At 43.3% G+C, this 15,155-nt stretch overlaps 1 pseudogene; it reads left to right on the top strand.

Annotated features, from left to right (window-relative positions):
• Window positions 1–236: 236 nt before the first annotated feature.
• On the top strand, window positions 237–1,801 carry LOC116624909 (annotated as a pseudogene).
• The last annotated feature ends 13,354 nt before the right edge of the window (window positions 1,802–15,155 follow it).

Here is a 15,155-nt window from a genome sequence, read left to right as displayed (position 1 = left end):
GGTATTAAGGAGGGCACGTAGTGCATGGAGCACTGGGTGTTATACGAAAACAATGAATCGTGGATCACCACATCAAAAACTAATGATGTAATGTATGGTGACTAACATAACATAATAAAATAAAATAAAAATAAAATAAAAAATAAATCCATTCTGGCTACTACAATCCCCAAAGATTCAAACCCGAGGTTAATAAGTGTGAAAAAGCTTTTTTTGCAACGGGTTTGCCGCCAGAACACAGGTGTCTTGAAAACCACCGCTCAACCTAAACCAAAATGGGAAAGGAAAAGACTCACATCAACATTGTCGTCATTGGACACGTAGATTCGGGTAAGTCTACCACTACTGGTCATCTGATCTACAAATGTGGTGGGATCGACAAAAGAACTATTGAAAAATTTGAGAAGGAGGCTGCTGAGATGGGAAAGGGCTCCTTCAAGTATGCCTGGATCTTGGATAAACTGAAAGCTGAACGTGAACGTGGCATCACCATTGATATCTCCCTGTGGAAATTCGAGACCAGCAAGTATTATGTGACCATCACTGATGCCCCAAGACACAGAGACTTTATCGAAAACATGATTACAGGCACATCTCAGGCTGACTGTGCTGTCCTGTTTGTTGCTGCTGGTGTCGGTGAATTTGAAGCCGGTATCTCCAAGAATGGGCAGGCCCATGAGCATGCCCTTCTGGCTTACACACTGGGTGTAAAACAACTAATTGTTGGTGTTAACAAGATGGATTCCACTGAGCCACCCTACAGCCAGAAGAGACACAAGGAAATCGTTAAGGAAGTCAGCACCTACATTAAGAAAATTGGCTACAACCCCGACACAGTAGTATTTGTGCCAATTTCTGGTTGGAACGGTGACAACATGCTGGAGCCAAGTGCTAACATGCCTTGGTTCAAGGGATGGAAAGTCACCCGTAAAGATGGGAATGCCAGTGGAATCACAATGCATGAAGCTCTGGACTGCATTCTGCCACCAACTCGTCCAACTGACAAGCCCTTGCATCTGCCCCTCCAGGACATCTACAAAATTGGTGGTATTGGTACTGTCCCTGTGGGCCGAGTCGAGACTGGTGTTCTTAAACCCGGCATGGTGGTCACCTTTGCTCCAGTCAATGTTACAACTGAAGTAAAGTCTGTTGAAATGCGCCATGAAGCTTTGAGTGAGGCTCTTCCTGGGGACAATGTGGGCTTCAATGTGAAGAACGTATCTGTCAAAGATGTTCGTCGTGGCAATGTGGCTGGTGACAGCAAAAATGACCCACCAGTGGAAGCAGCTGGCTTCATGGCTCAGGTGATTATCCTGAACCATCCAGGCCAAATCAGCACTGGATATGCACCTCTGCTGGATTGTCACACAGCTCACATTGCTTCCTTACAGATTTGCTGAGCTGAAGGAGAAGATAGATCGTCGTTCTGAAAAAAAGCTGGAAGATGGTCCCAAGTTCTTGAAATCTGGTAATGCTGCCATTGTTGATATGGTTCCTGGCAAGCCCCTATGTGTGTTGAGAGCTTCTCTGACCATCCTCCTCTGGGCCGTTTTGCTGTTCGTGACATGAGACAGACGGTTGCTGTGGATGTCATCAGAGCAATGGACAAGAAGGCAGCTGGAGGTGGCAAGGTCACCAAGTCTGCCCAGAAAGCTGAGAAGGCTAAATGAATATTATCCCCAATACCTGCCACCCCAGTCTTAATAAGTGGTGGAAGAACGGTCTCAGAACTGTTTGTGTCAATTGGCCATTTAAGTTTAATAGTAAAAGACTGGTTAATGATAACAATGCATTGTGAAACCTTCAGAAGGAAAGGAGAATGTTTTGTGGACCATTTGTTTTTTTTGTGTGTATGTGGTAGTTTTAAGTTACTAGTTTTTAAAATCAGTACTTTTTAATGGAAACAACTTGACCAAAAATCTGTCATAGAATTTTGAGACCCATTAAAACAAAAGTTTAATGAGAAAAAAAAAAGTGTGAAAAAGAGAAATTCTTATCTTTATCCAAAGACAGCTTTTCCCAAAGTGTATTCTGAAGACTATTAGTTCCATAGAGTCACGTCATGATGAAAGAGTTCCACGGTCAAATGAAATAAAAGGACGCCGAAAGCCATAGCCCCATCTTGGAGACTCACTGCACACGTGGGAGAAGTCTTGCAGGCAAGAAATCAGGTTTTTATTGTTCAACTCAGTCTCTGGAAATAAGGCCGAAGAACATTTTTGCTTATGACCTTCTCTGCTGCACATATTTAGAGCAGTGCTGCCTTTGGATACCTTCTCTCTTCAAAGGGAGGAATTTTGTTTTGTTCAGGATGGAAACTTCACAGGGGCATGCGAGAACAATCTGATACACACACACACACACACACACACACACACACAGCTGCTTCTAGCCTCAATCACCAGATCGGTAGGACAGGAAGCATCTTCAAATGACCATTGCTGTTCTCTTCCCTTCCAGATGTGATGCTGCCTGGAGGTACGGTATTAGTTGCTGCCTGGGTGGGGCATGGGGGCTGCTCTTTAAAGGGGCAGTCAGGGTGGGCAGAAGAGGAGGAGGAGGAAGCTCTGGGAGTAGGGGATAGGCAGCCAGGAAAGCCCTGGCCTAGTGAGCATCAAGTGGAAATTTCCTCGGGCAATCCTTTTGAACTAAGTGGATTTGAATGTTGCACCCCTGGTTGCCTAGATCCCATGGCTAAGTGACTTTGTCTTCATTTTCCAGTAATGATTAACATTGCTGTAGTCACTGCAGTCTGGGGCCATTTGTCTAACTGTGGTGATGGAAACAAGGAGGAAGCTTCTCCCCACGTGGCTCAGCAAGGTCTGCTTTCCACGTCTGACTGTTGGTGGGAAGAGGGGGGGCATTCAAAGATTCCTGTGTTTGGAAGGATTGTTCAGCCTTTCCTTAAATCAAACACTTCTCAGTGTCTTGTATTCTTTGAACAAAACACCAATTTGGGGCTAATGGATGATGTTTTCATTATTCATCCTAATGAAACTGTAATGATGGTATTTTTAGGTCAGGAAGCAGAAGTCAAGAGGCCCACATCTTTCTGGTGCAGGGGCTGGGAAGGATGTGGTATCTTATCTCCTGATCCATTGGAGACCTCTGATGCCACCTGGCAAGTTGTCTGGGTCCTACGTTTCACTTTGAATAAACAAGTTGGATCTGATAACTAAGTGAGGTCAAAGACTCATGGCCCTGGGATGGGGGGGCCACTTACAGAGCTCCTGCATCACAGAGAGGCCACTCTATCCCCCATGCCCAGACCCCGAGCCACTCTAAAAAGCATGGCTTTGTCCTGTGGTTTTAATTTTGTTTGTTTTCAAAAGATTTTCTTCCTTCCTTCCTTTCTTCCTCCCTCCTTCCTTCCTTTTCTTTTTTTTTCAATGAAAAGGGAAAGGACAACAAAGTATCACTCCTTTGAGAGAGGTAACAATAGAAAGCCGTCAGAATCTGCACCTGGGAGTAAGGGGAGCACTCCCTTTCCCATGACACAGTGCACATCACAGAATGTCGAACAAGGAGCGACCTTAGGGATTGTTCCGACCCAACCCCTCAGAGAAGATGGAGACCCAAAGGGGAGGCTCCTGCTCAGGACTCTTAACCACAGCGCTGCCTCTTTCTACCCTTTCATGCTGCAAGTGAGCGGTATTTATTATGGGATTTCCTGAGTTCTGCTGGAGCTGTCTCTGAAGCATAGCATGATATGGCACTTTTTGGAACCTTTAGCAGGATCCATCCATCAGCATCCTGGTGAGGACTTGGCCACCTTGGTTGTATTCGTGGGTTGAGGTAGAGATGAGAAAGGCTGCTTATCCTAAAACTAAAGATACTGAAAACATGTTTGATGCTTTTCTGAACACTGAATCACAATTAGTTTGCCAAAATTAGACTGTATGAGACTTTTATGATGGAGAGAGAGGGAAACTGAGCAGGGTGTGGAATACCGCCGGCTGGGGAGACATATCAGGACTTGGACATCACTTGAAGCCCTGGGTAACTCCATCTCTCATGAGGTGATGGCCGGGTGTAAATTCTGGGCCCCTCAGCCATGCTGCAAAAAGTAGATTCCTACAAAGGATGGCCACCGTGTAATTCAGGGCCTGCCGCTGAAACAAATCCCATCTCGTTCCTCCTATAAGGGCGATCTCCCTGCTCATAGTTTTATGTCATTTGATGTTCTGGAGCCACTGATGGAGAGCATGATGATGTCTCTTCTAGATACTTTGTTCCTTATTCTTGTGACAGAGGGAAATTCTATTATACGGACATTTTTATGATTGGCAATATTATCAAGTATCAATTATTTATAAACCATGTTTTTAAAGGTAATATGTAATGACAGAAACTGTTAATTATACCTGTGCTATGCTAATAAAAATAATCTTTAATGTGGCATATAGGGATAGACACAGAAAGAGAGAAAGTATGGAGTATAGAGACAGTGAGGACAATAGCAAGGAAAGGGAAAGAGACATGGAGGGACACAGGGAGTTCTGCGGGTGATGGTGTATTGCTGTTGGGGTCTCTGAAATCTCTAAATCTTGGCCATGTCTTCATGGAATCACATATGTTGTGTTCTCTGGATCCAGAGTAATGACTTGAGCTATGAATAGGAATGAGAAAGCAAGGGAAATTGCATTTCCCAGAGTACGTGTGTGAATATATGGTTCACAGCCTCAGAGTATGTCCCCATGACTGGACCAACTCATGCTGGATAGAATCCGACTTGACCCATCCCTCACTTACAGTTATAAAGAAGGGTGGCCGTCAGGGACATGGGATTGCTAAGGACATAAAGACCACCAAATGCTAGTGTTGGGAGGACTTTGAAGGTCATCTGGTCTCTTCTCTTGCCTTTTAGCTCTCAGACAAGGAGTGAATTTTGGGGAGGAAGGGCAGGGGGATGGAGTGTTTACCTCTGATTTTGTCCTAAATATCCCAGAAATGAAGATGATGTCCTGGCCACCAAGATGCTATCCATCTATTCTAGTGTTTAGTTTTATTTTTTTTATTTATTTTTAGTTTTTTAACGATTTTATTTATTTATTTGACAGAGAAAGACACAACGAGAGAGGGAACACAAGCAGGGGGAGTGGGAGAGGGAGAAGTAGGCTTTCCCGCTGAGCAGGGAGCCTGATGCAGGACTCGATCCCAGGACCCTGGGATCATGACCTGAACCGAAGGCAGATGCTTAACAACTGAGCCACCCAGGCGCCCCTCCAGTGTTTAGTTTTAAAGGAACCCCAGTGAATGGATAAGAGCGATTCATATTATCGAGGGCACATCATGGTGTGAGCTGAGCACCTGCCATGCATCTTACCTCATGTAATACTCATAGAAGCCCGAATGAGGAATAACACATGGAAATGAGGGATAACTTACTCTAGACCACAGTTAGCAAGGGGCAGAGCTAGGGCTCAAGACCAGGTTTGCCTGATTTCATACTTCAAGCTCTTAACAGTACTATTTTATGCCCATTATGAAACTCCTACTATTATGAAATGGTTCTCTTTATATGTTGAATAATTGGCTCTGATTTATGGGTCAAAAGACATTGCCCTTACAAATAATAAGAGGTTCATTATTAGGGTTGCCAGATTTAGCCAATAAAAATAAAGAGTACCAAGTATTTTTGAATTTCAGATAGATAATTTTTTAGTTTAAATAATTTTAGTATAAGTGTGTCCCAAATGTTGCATGGAAACTACTTAACACCAAAAAAACTATTCTTTGTTTGATCTGAAATTCAAATTTCCTGGACATCCTGTATCTTATCTGGCCTCCATCGTCATAATGAATGAGACCAAGTTGGTGAGTTCAGTCCCTTTGGAGGCCACTTGTTACTCTGTTCCATGGTTGGCCCCTCCCTACTGGGAACCTCTTCCTCTAAGGCTGCTGTGAACCCCTTTAGGCCCATGGTCCCTCAACGTCTATGTCTATCATAGACTATATTCTAATTTGTTTATATTAAGATATTTTTACTATTAAATGGTTGATACATACAGACGAATATATGCAACAACTGCTGGGTCAAAGGTTATAGGAATGTTCAGAATTACAAGATAAAGCCCACTGTTTCCCAAAATGATGGTGCAAATATTATTCTCCTGTCGGTGTACACGAGTTCCCTGTGTTCAATATCCTCACTGCCATAGGGTATTGTCAGACTTTTTAATTTTTGCTTTTATAGTGGGTGTCAACTGCGCTCTCACTGTGATTTCAATTTGCAATTCCCTGATTTCTAAGCAGGTTGAGCATCTCTTCACAAACTCATTGTCTCTTTGTTTTTTCAGATGTCTGTTTGAATTCCAACTATGTACTGGGGTTTAAAAGTCCCTTGTTTTAAGGAAGGTACTCAGAGATAGTAACTTGGGAAAAGATTAAGCAGAGAAGGCCCCAGACACAGAGTGTACATTGCCCCTCGGCGAGCAGAGTAAGTAAACTATGCTTTGTCTAGAGCACTCCTGGAAGCCTGGAAACCCTTTGGTGCCCAACCAACACTTAGCTCCTCCCTCCTGGCAGCCAGGTGTTGTGGAAAGAATTTCCAAGCCAGATAGACCTGGACTTAAGTTCTATTTCTTAGCTGTGTGACTGCAAGTTAGTTTCTTTCTCTGAGTGTCTGTTTTCTTATCTGTAGAATTGGTAGGGGAAAAAAATGTGCCTTGCAGCGATGCTGTGGGATTCAACAAGACAGCAAGTGAAAAGACTGCCAGGTAGGGGCTCAATCAACGTTGCTTTCATTCAAGCTTGCTTTCTTTCTTTCTTTTTTTTTTTGTAGGCTCCACACCCAGCGTGGAGCCCAATGTGGGGCTCAAACTCATGACTGTGAGATCAAGACCTGAGCTGAGATCAAGAATCAGACACTTGAATGAGCCACCCAGGTGCCCCTCTTTCACGCTTTTTTTGTACTAAAGAACTGACTAGAAGAAAAACACCTCAAGGCAACCAGTATTCTGTTCCATTAGAATAAAATTGCCAGGAATTTTGCATTTAAGATCTTATTTGTGACAAAGAGAAGCCCAGGGTTTTTCCTAGAATCAAAAGAGTGGCTGGATTTTGGAGGCAATCTGACTGGAGGACTCCTTTCCCGGCCATACTGTGAAGAGATCATCGGAGAGCTGTCCACTGCAATCCCCACACACCTTCAGAAGGAGAGTCCACAACCACCCAGATAGCGACTCAGTGTCCTGACAATCCTTAGAGAGTTCAGAGTTCTTCCTGATACCTTGCTTGGAATCTCTCTTGCTTCAGCATAAACTGTGTGTTTTTTTTTTTTTAAGATGTACTTATTTTAGAGAGAGAGAGAGTGCATGAGCACAAGGGGGGGAGGGGTAGAGGGAGAGAATTTTCAAGCAGACTCCCTGATAAGCATGGAACCCAACTGTGGGGCTCAGTCCCACCACCCATGAGATCATGACCTGAGCGGAGACCAAGAGTTGGACCCTCAACCAGCTGAGCCACCCAGGCGCCCCTGTTCTTTTCTTTTTATAGTGAGGGAGTACGGCTGTGAGACAGACATTTGAACTACACAGCGGCATCCTGTTGCATTAAAGTCCTGCCATCATTGGCCTGGTTCACAAGTCATTATATTATAGGAGGTTGGGCCTAGGCCTGACCTCTGAATTCACAGGAGAGAAAACTAAGGCCCGAGAGGTCCAGCACCAGGCTAGGATATGACCACAGCTAGGAAGGGCAAGAGCTGGGTTTCAATTCAAGTCTTCCGAGCCGCAAATTTAGGATTTTTTTTTTTTTCCTGTTCCCTTTCACTCAGGATCTCCTTTTACTGGACATGTGTCCAAAGGTGACCCAGAATCCTTCAGGCATCTCCAAGGGCCAATTTCAGATGTCTTAGCCCGGAAGTTAGAAGACCCTAGCCTCAATCTTGGTCCTTTTCAGAAGAGCTCTTCGGGAGAATGTGTGACATTAGAGCTTTTGTTTATGTGCTTTTGAGGGATACTAAGTGTCACAGGTGAAGCAGGAATATCCTTTGGAAATTGGAGTCTTTGCATGGGAAGATTCAATTTATCTGTATCTGTATCTATACACACACACATATATATATGCACATTATATATGTATAAGGGAGAGAAGAGTTACATGTATATATAAATATATAAAATGTAAAATATAAATATTTTATAAATATTATAAATAAAATACAAATTTATAAATATTTATAAATAGCAACACAAAATAAAAATATATATGAATATATGTTTTATGGAGAGAGGAGTTATAACTTTTACCCAGTTCTTTTTTTTTTTTTTTTTAAGATTTTTATTTATTTATTTGACAGAGAAAGAGAGAAAGAGTTCACAAGCGGGGGAGAGGCAGAGGAAGAGGGAGAAGCAGATTTCCCGCTGAACAGGGAGCCCGATGTGGGGCTCGATCTTAGGACCCTGGGACCATGACCCGAGTGGAAGGCAGCCACTTAACCGACTGAGCCACCCAGGTGCCCCTTACCCAATTCTTTTTAAAGATTTAATTTATTTGAGAGAGAGGGAGAGCACGAGTGGGGGAGGGGCAGAAGGAGAGGGAGAAGTAGACTCCCTGCTGAGTGGGCAGTCTGACCGACCTGACCTAGGGCTCGATCCCAGAACCCTGGGATCATGACCTGAGCCGAAGGCAGATGCTTAACCGACTGAGCCACCCAGGTGTCCGAACTTTTACACAATTTTCAAAAAGAAGTCCAGGACCTAAAAAAAAAAAAAAAAAAGGCTAAGTAATTCATGATTCATTCAGTCAGCAAATATTTTCCAAGCGCTTACTCTATGTGAGGTACTCAACTGAGTCCAGAGAATATAATAGAAATAAAATAAATGTGATCCCTACCTTCATGGCATTTACATTATGGTGAGAGAGGCAAATAATAATCAATAAGCAAATAATAACAAATGAAATAACACCTTATGATAGACTGAAAGAAAAAAAAAAAAACAAGTTAAGAACTACTGATCTAACTAGACTGCATTTCTCTCCGGACTTTATTTTTGACCTTTCTTCTCCTAAGAAAGTCAAACCCCTCCAGAAACAGACTCAGTTTCAGAAATAGACGTTTAACTTCTCAGTTGTAATTTGAAGGCGTGTAGTTAAGTCCCTAAATCCTCTGACCCTCCTTCCCTTGAATATGGCTGCTTTGTGCAGTCAGGCTGATTAGATTAACCCTTCATTCCTCCCTGCCTCCCAGGCAGGCAGGATAATTCCAGGTCTCTAGACATGAAAGACAAGTCTGTTTGGCCAGGATCAGCAAAGTACTTCCCCTTGCAGAATCTCCCTCCTGATTACCACTGCTGCTTGAGCAAGAATAAATGATCTGAAAGCCCCAGAAAGACAAACGACCAAGAAGTGCTGGCAAATTTTAGAAGTCTGTGGATTCTCATAATGAGGATATTGTTCAGCATTTTCTCTCAGATCAGGTTTTTATTCATTGCTGAGTGGATTTTTATATGTGCACCTCTATTGTTTAAAAATGCAAGTGATTTATACCACCCCACCCCCACCCCATTTTCAATCCTTAATAAACTCCCAGAACAATGTAACATTGTGCAACTAGAATTGTTGCTATTTTTGAATTGGTGTTGTCCTAAATTCACCTAAGGAGGTGGGCAGTAGAAAGAAGGGGACCTGTTGAAAGACTTACAACTCAATGGCAAAGTTGAAATTTGAATCTAGGAAATCTGATTTCTGGGTCTCTGCTCTCCAGGCACTGATTAGATCCAACGGCCTTGCTCAAATTACACATGCATGCGCACACAATATTATCAGAATGCTGGGGGTCAATTGATTAGAATTTTCAGTCCTTACTAATTCTAGGGAAAGTGTCATACCACCGACTGAAGGGCCAGTTCTGATTTGGAGAAAAGACTCTGTCAATTAAACATGAGTGCGTGGTTGTAGTATCTTGAAGTGAAAACAAAACACAAGTAAATGGGAGGGGGAAAAAGCTATTGGGTAAGGTTGTGGATATCACTCGGAGTGTGAATAATGAAAGGTTAATCATGGCGTACAATTAAGGTTACCAGGTCAGGATCTAAAGTCCTGTTGGTTGTCCAAACGGGCCTGACTGATCTGGACTCAGTTAATGGCTTCTCTCTTCCATTACTTTTCTTCCTACCTTCATCTTCTACTCCATTTCTCCCTCCTATCCATTCATATCTTGGGTCTGGTGGGGAGGTGACATCCCTTTCCCCTGAGAGTCTCTTGGGGAAGGGCTTCAGGTCATGGTATTCTATCTTAGCAATGAATTAGCTTTTGGGGTCTCCTTTGCACAACATTGCCTTCTTCAGACCCCCAGTAAAGGCATGGACAAGTGTCAGAAAAGGAAACAGGTGGAGAGAAAGTCAGGCATCCTTCCCCGAGAACTACTGACTATTCCCGGAAAGCCAGCCCCAAGGTTTATGCCCATTGCCGAGAAGGTATCAAGGCACAGAGTGAAACACATTAGGGACAGTGTCCTCCCATCTCTTAAGTCTGTGCAGCATCGGTGCCTGGGCTGGGGAGCAGAGAGGGGGTGCTGTCTTGTGCTGGGAGAAGCTTACATGAACAGGAGATTCTTCCTTCACAGTTACTATGACTCAGTCAATTCCAGGATTTAAGCTCAGGCCCCCTTAGGCATAGTATTCAGTTCTCTTGGGAAATGCCATCCACTGGGGATACTTACTTCGAGGCAGCAAAGATGCTATTAGTTCTATTTTGTGTAATTGCTGTGCAGATGCCTCCTATTCCCCTTGGCCCAGGCAGCAGGGAGAAAGGGTAGGAGTCAGGCATTTGCCAACGTGGGTTCACCCTTGTATGTTCTGCCTGTTACCCCAGCTCACTGACACCCCGCCCCCACTCCCCTGACCCCACACATGCACACTCAAACCCTCTCTTAGTTTTCAAGCCATGACAAGGTTTAAATGCTTATGTGAATTTCATATACAGTCCGGTCTTTGTATCAAGTGTACTAAGCCTCAACATTTGCCTAGAGTAAATAAGGAAGTGCTGTTAGGAAATTCATGCCTTATGATCTTATTGGCATCTTAAACTAAACCAGTACCTTTTGTTATTATAGTTGTTTTTTACCGCAGTGCACAGAAAGCTTGCTTTTCTGACTCCTTCTTTTGAGTGTATTATTGGTTGACACTCACTCCTAGAATAAATTTCTACCCTTTTTGCAATCGGTGGGACAAATTCACATGCCAGTTTAGGCTGATTCACCTGCCCAATGCTGTGAGTGATTTAAATAGGACTGCCTTAACAGCACTTCTTGGGCCCAAGTACACAGGCACACTCTGAATGTGGCCCTGGCACAGGAGCTCGAAATCCACAGGAGCTCGAAATCCACACCATGAATGTGGTCCTGGCACAGGAGCTCGAAATTTCTTTACTGACTTGAGGAGGACATAAGCATAAGCGGACATAGAGGAGGGGTGCATCTGCTGGCTAGAAATCCTGGAGACAAATTCCTGTCCAATGCCTGGTAAAGCTGGTTTTCTGGCTGAAGTCTCAGGGAGACCAGACATTCTTGGGATGTGGGTTATAGAAGCTGGGGCTAAGGGTGAGGAAGGGGGGAGCAAGCCATGTGCTCAAGACAAAACTGTAGGTGACGTTCTTGATGTTTTCTCTCCTTCTCACCCCTCAAAGCCAGTCTGTGAGCAAGTCCATCAGTCCCACCTTCAACGTGTGTCCTGAAGTCCCTTACACCTGTTTACCTTTACTATCCTACCCCAGCCAAGCCTCTACCTTCTCTCACCTGGTCAACCAGATAACCTACTCCTCCTCCTCTGAGTTTTTGTGCATCTTCTCTTGCTGCTTTCTTATTCATTCTTCAGGCAGAAGAGGGAGAACTCTTTCACAGTTGCACACTGGATCACAGCACGTCCCTGCTTGAATCCCTTCATCAGCTCTCCATTGTTCCTGGCATTACATCAAGTTCTGTGCCAAGGCCTGCAAGCCCCACGCGCTTTGGTTCTGGCTCACCCCTTAAGCCTTCCCACAGCACCCTCTTCCGCGATCATTGTTCCCAGGCAACACTGGAGAACACTCCCAGCCAAGCATTCGGATGCCTTGGGGCCTCTGTTCTTACCGTTCTCTCTGCCTGGATCGCTCTCGCACACTTCTTCACCTGGCTGGTCCATTTTTAGGTTGCAGGTACACACTCGAAGGCTTCTTCTGTGAGAGGCCCCAGAAGACTTCCTTATCTAAGTAGCAACACTTCCCATCCCTACTCCTCAGTTGCTAGCTCAGCACCATTATTTTGCTGCTAGCATTTACCATAATCTAAAGTCACCGTCTTTATTAATCTCTTTCTTTATCTTCTAACCTTCCCACTCATAAAAGGACAAGAGACATTTCTATCTAGATCTGCGCTGTGCAGTATGGCAGCCAGGAGACCCACGTGTGGCTGTTGACAACTTGATATGCAGCTAGTCTGAATGGAGATGTGCTTCAAGTATAAAATACACACCAGATTTCGAAGATTTAGTATGAAAATATCATATTGATACATTCATACCGATTGCATGTTTGCTAGGATAATATTTTGGGTATATTAAGTTAAATAAAATATATTCTAAAATTAATCACATTTTTTTGTGTTTTTAGTTTTTAGTGTGGTTACTAAAATTTCTAAATTACATGCATGGCTCACATTATATTTCTATTGGCCAGTACTAATCTGGATCACCATTACTCTCCTCAGTGTGCATCAAATATTTCTTTGCCGGGTGGTTGGTTATTTGCTTCCACTTTCTCTTTGAAATTTATCAAAGATGAGTGGCTTATAGGATTGTCAACTGTTCTTCATTTCCTTGTTCTATTTGTTGTTCTACATTAGGAGAAAGACAAATAACACCGAATACCAGTAACATCAACAGAAGAAGCCCCCCGAGCCATCCAGCCCCTAGCAGCAAGCTGCGGAAGGCAAACCGCGGATAGAGAGGGAGTGGGTAAACCCGGATGGTGGCAAAATGGAGTGAGCAAGTTTCAGCAGCTAGAGATCTTCCCTTAGGCTGGGGCAGTGGTTCTCCCAGAACCGCCTTGACACAGGTAATAAATCAAGTAAACAAGGCAAAAGGTTGCTGGAACCCATCTCCATCAATCCGGGTGTGACTTTCCCATAACCTGTGAGCTGGTGCTGGTGAGGAAGTCTTCTCATTCACCAGTTCACATCTTTCTGCTTGTGTGGTGGGAGGAATTGCAGAATTTGGAGAGTCAAAGTGGGTAGGGGAGAGGATAGAACTCAGGGGTTTGGAAAAACCCTATTGATTTTTTTTTTTTTTTCCAGCTCTCCTTTTAGGGACTTCTGGAGACAGAAGGGGATTAAAATGTCAAATTAGGGAAGAGGTAAAAACTCATAGCTAACTCATTGGCTGGGTTTATCTGATTAATCCTGGGGAGCTTGGGTCACAATTCAATCCAACAAAATTTACTGGAGTATGGAGAGTTAAATAAAGATTTGAAGCCAGAGACTCTATCCCCATTCCATGGATAGTGGGAAGGAATGAAATAGGGCTAGAAGCTGCTTTGTTCTGGGAATATAAGAGCCCCCAGGGCAGGTGGAGTTGGCCCAAGACTTGCTCCCTTCACAGATCTGAGTCTTCTATTTTAGCTTCACTTTCTTCCGGCTCCACTCACTCATTCTTTTATTCCACAAATATTGGGGACCTACTACATGTTAGCCCTTTGCTAGCACTATGCATTGAGTACAACACTGAACAAGATATAGAAGATCTCCAACTTCTTGAAACTTACATTCTAGTTGAAGAGCAGACAGTTGAAAAGTAAACAATGCAGTACTGGAATTACTGGATTATATGGCATTTATCCAAAGAAAATGAAAGCACTGATTCGAAAAGATACATGCACCCCCATGTTTATTGCAGCATTTTTACAGGTGCCAAGATATGGGAAGTAGCCCAAGTGTCCATGGATAGATGAATGGATTAAAAAGATGTGATATATACACAATGGAATATCACTCAGCCATAGCAAAGGAGGCCTTGCCATTTGCAACAACACGGATGGATCTAGAGGGTATAATGCTAAGTGAAATAACTCAGTCAGAGAAAGACAAATACCATACGATTTCACTCATGCAGAATTTAAGAAACAAAGAAAAAAAAAGAGAAACAACTGAAAAAAACAGACTCTTAAGTATAGAGAAGAAACTGGTGGTTTCTAGAGGGGAGGTGGGTGGGGGGATGGGTGAAAGCGGTGAAGGGGATTAAGAGTACACTTATCATGATAAGCACTGAGAAATGCACAGAATTATAGAATCACTATATTGTGGACCTGAAACTAATATAACACTGTATGTTAATTATACTTGAATAATAATAAAAAAAGAGTAAACAAAGCAAATGTAAACTGAGAAGTTCTGTGAAGCAATCAATGAGTGCCAGTGAGCAAGAAAGTCCTCTTTGAGGAAGTGACATTTAATTCCAGATCTGGAGAGAAGGATTACTCACTGTCTCTTTCACATCTTGTGTGAGATTTTATGTGTGCATTTATTCATTTATCAAACATTTACTGAATGCCTTTAATGGTCAGGCTTAGTGTTGGGTAGTACACCTCCCCCCCCAAAAAAATGAATAAGTCAAGGACTCTGCCCCAGAGAAGTTCATACTCAAGTGGAGGAGACCGACAAGTCAACAAGAAAGTGATTGCAGGGTAATTTGATACAGTGGAGCTAGATGATCTCTAAGGGACATTCCTATGTCTAAACATTCTATTGTCTAGTAAGTTCTTACTGTATGTTTAGTACTTTGGGGATGCTCATTCTCTCCAAGGATCTTATAATCTAACCAATGGCATGCATATTGGAAAATTTCATATCTCAGAAACCAAGCTATAGCAAATTATTCATATGTTTTCAGTTCAGCCCCTATCTACTTGGCTTGTAAAAATCCATCAGGTCTAGCACCTCTCCCTTATCCATTTTTGGATCCCATCTAGTCAATGGAAGATGGGTGTGCACTCTTTCCGCCCGCCCCCCCCCCCCCCCGGGTCCTGTGAGGGGGTCTGGAATTAAGATTTGGGGACCATCCATCTATTAAGGCTTTGAGCAAGATGCCTCCTGAGAGGCTCAGCTACCGTGTCTGCATCTATATAAACTGAGGTCTACTCTGAGTTGTAGGGAAGCCGAGAGATATCACACTGGAAAATTA

The sequence above is a fragment of the Phoca vitulina genome, unplaced genomic scaffold (assembly GCF_004348235.1).
Source record: "Phoca vitulina isolate PV1807 unplaced genomic scaffold, GSC_HSeal_1.0 scaffold71, whole genome shotgun sequence".
Lineage (NCBI taxonomy): Eukaryota > Metazoa > Chordata > Mammalia > Carnivora > Phocidae > Phoca > Phoca vitulina.
This window is presented reverse-complemented; position numbering and strand designations above follow the sequence as displayed.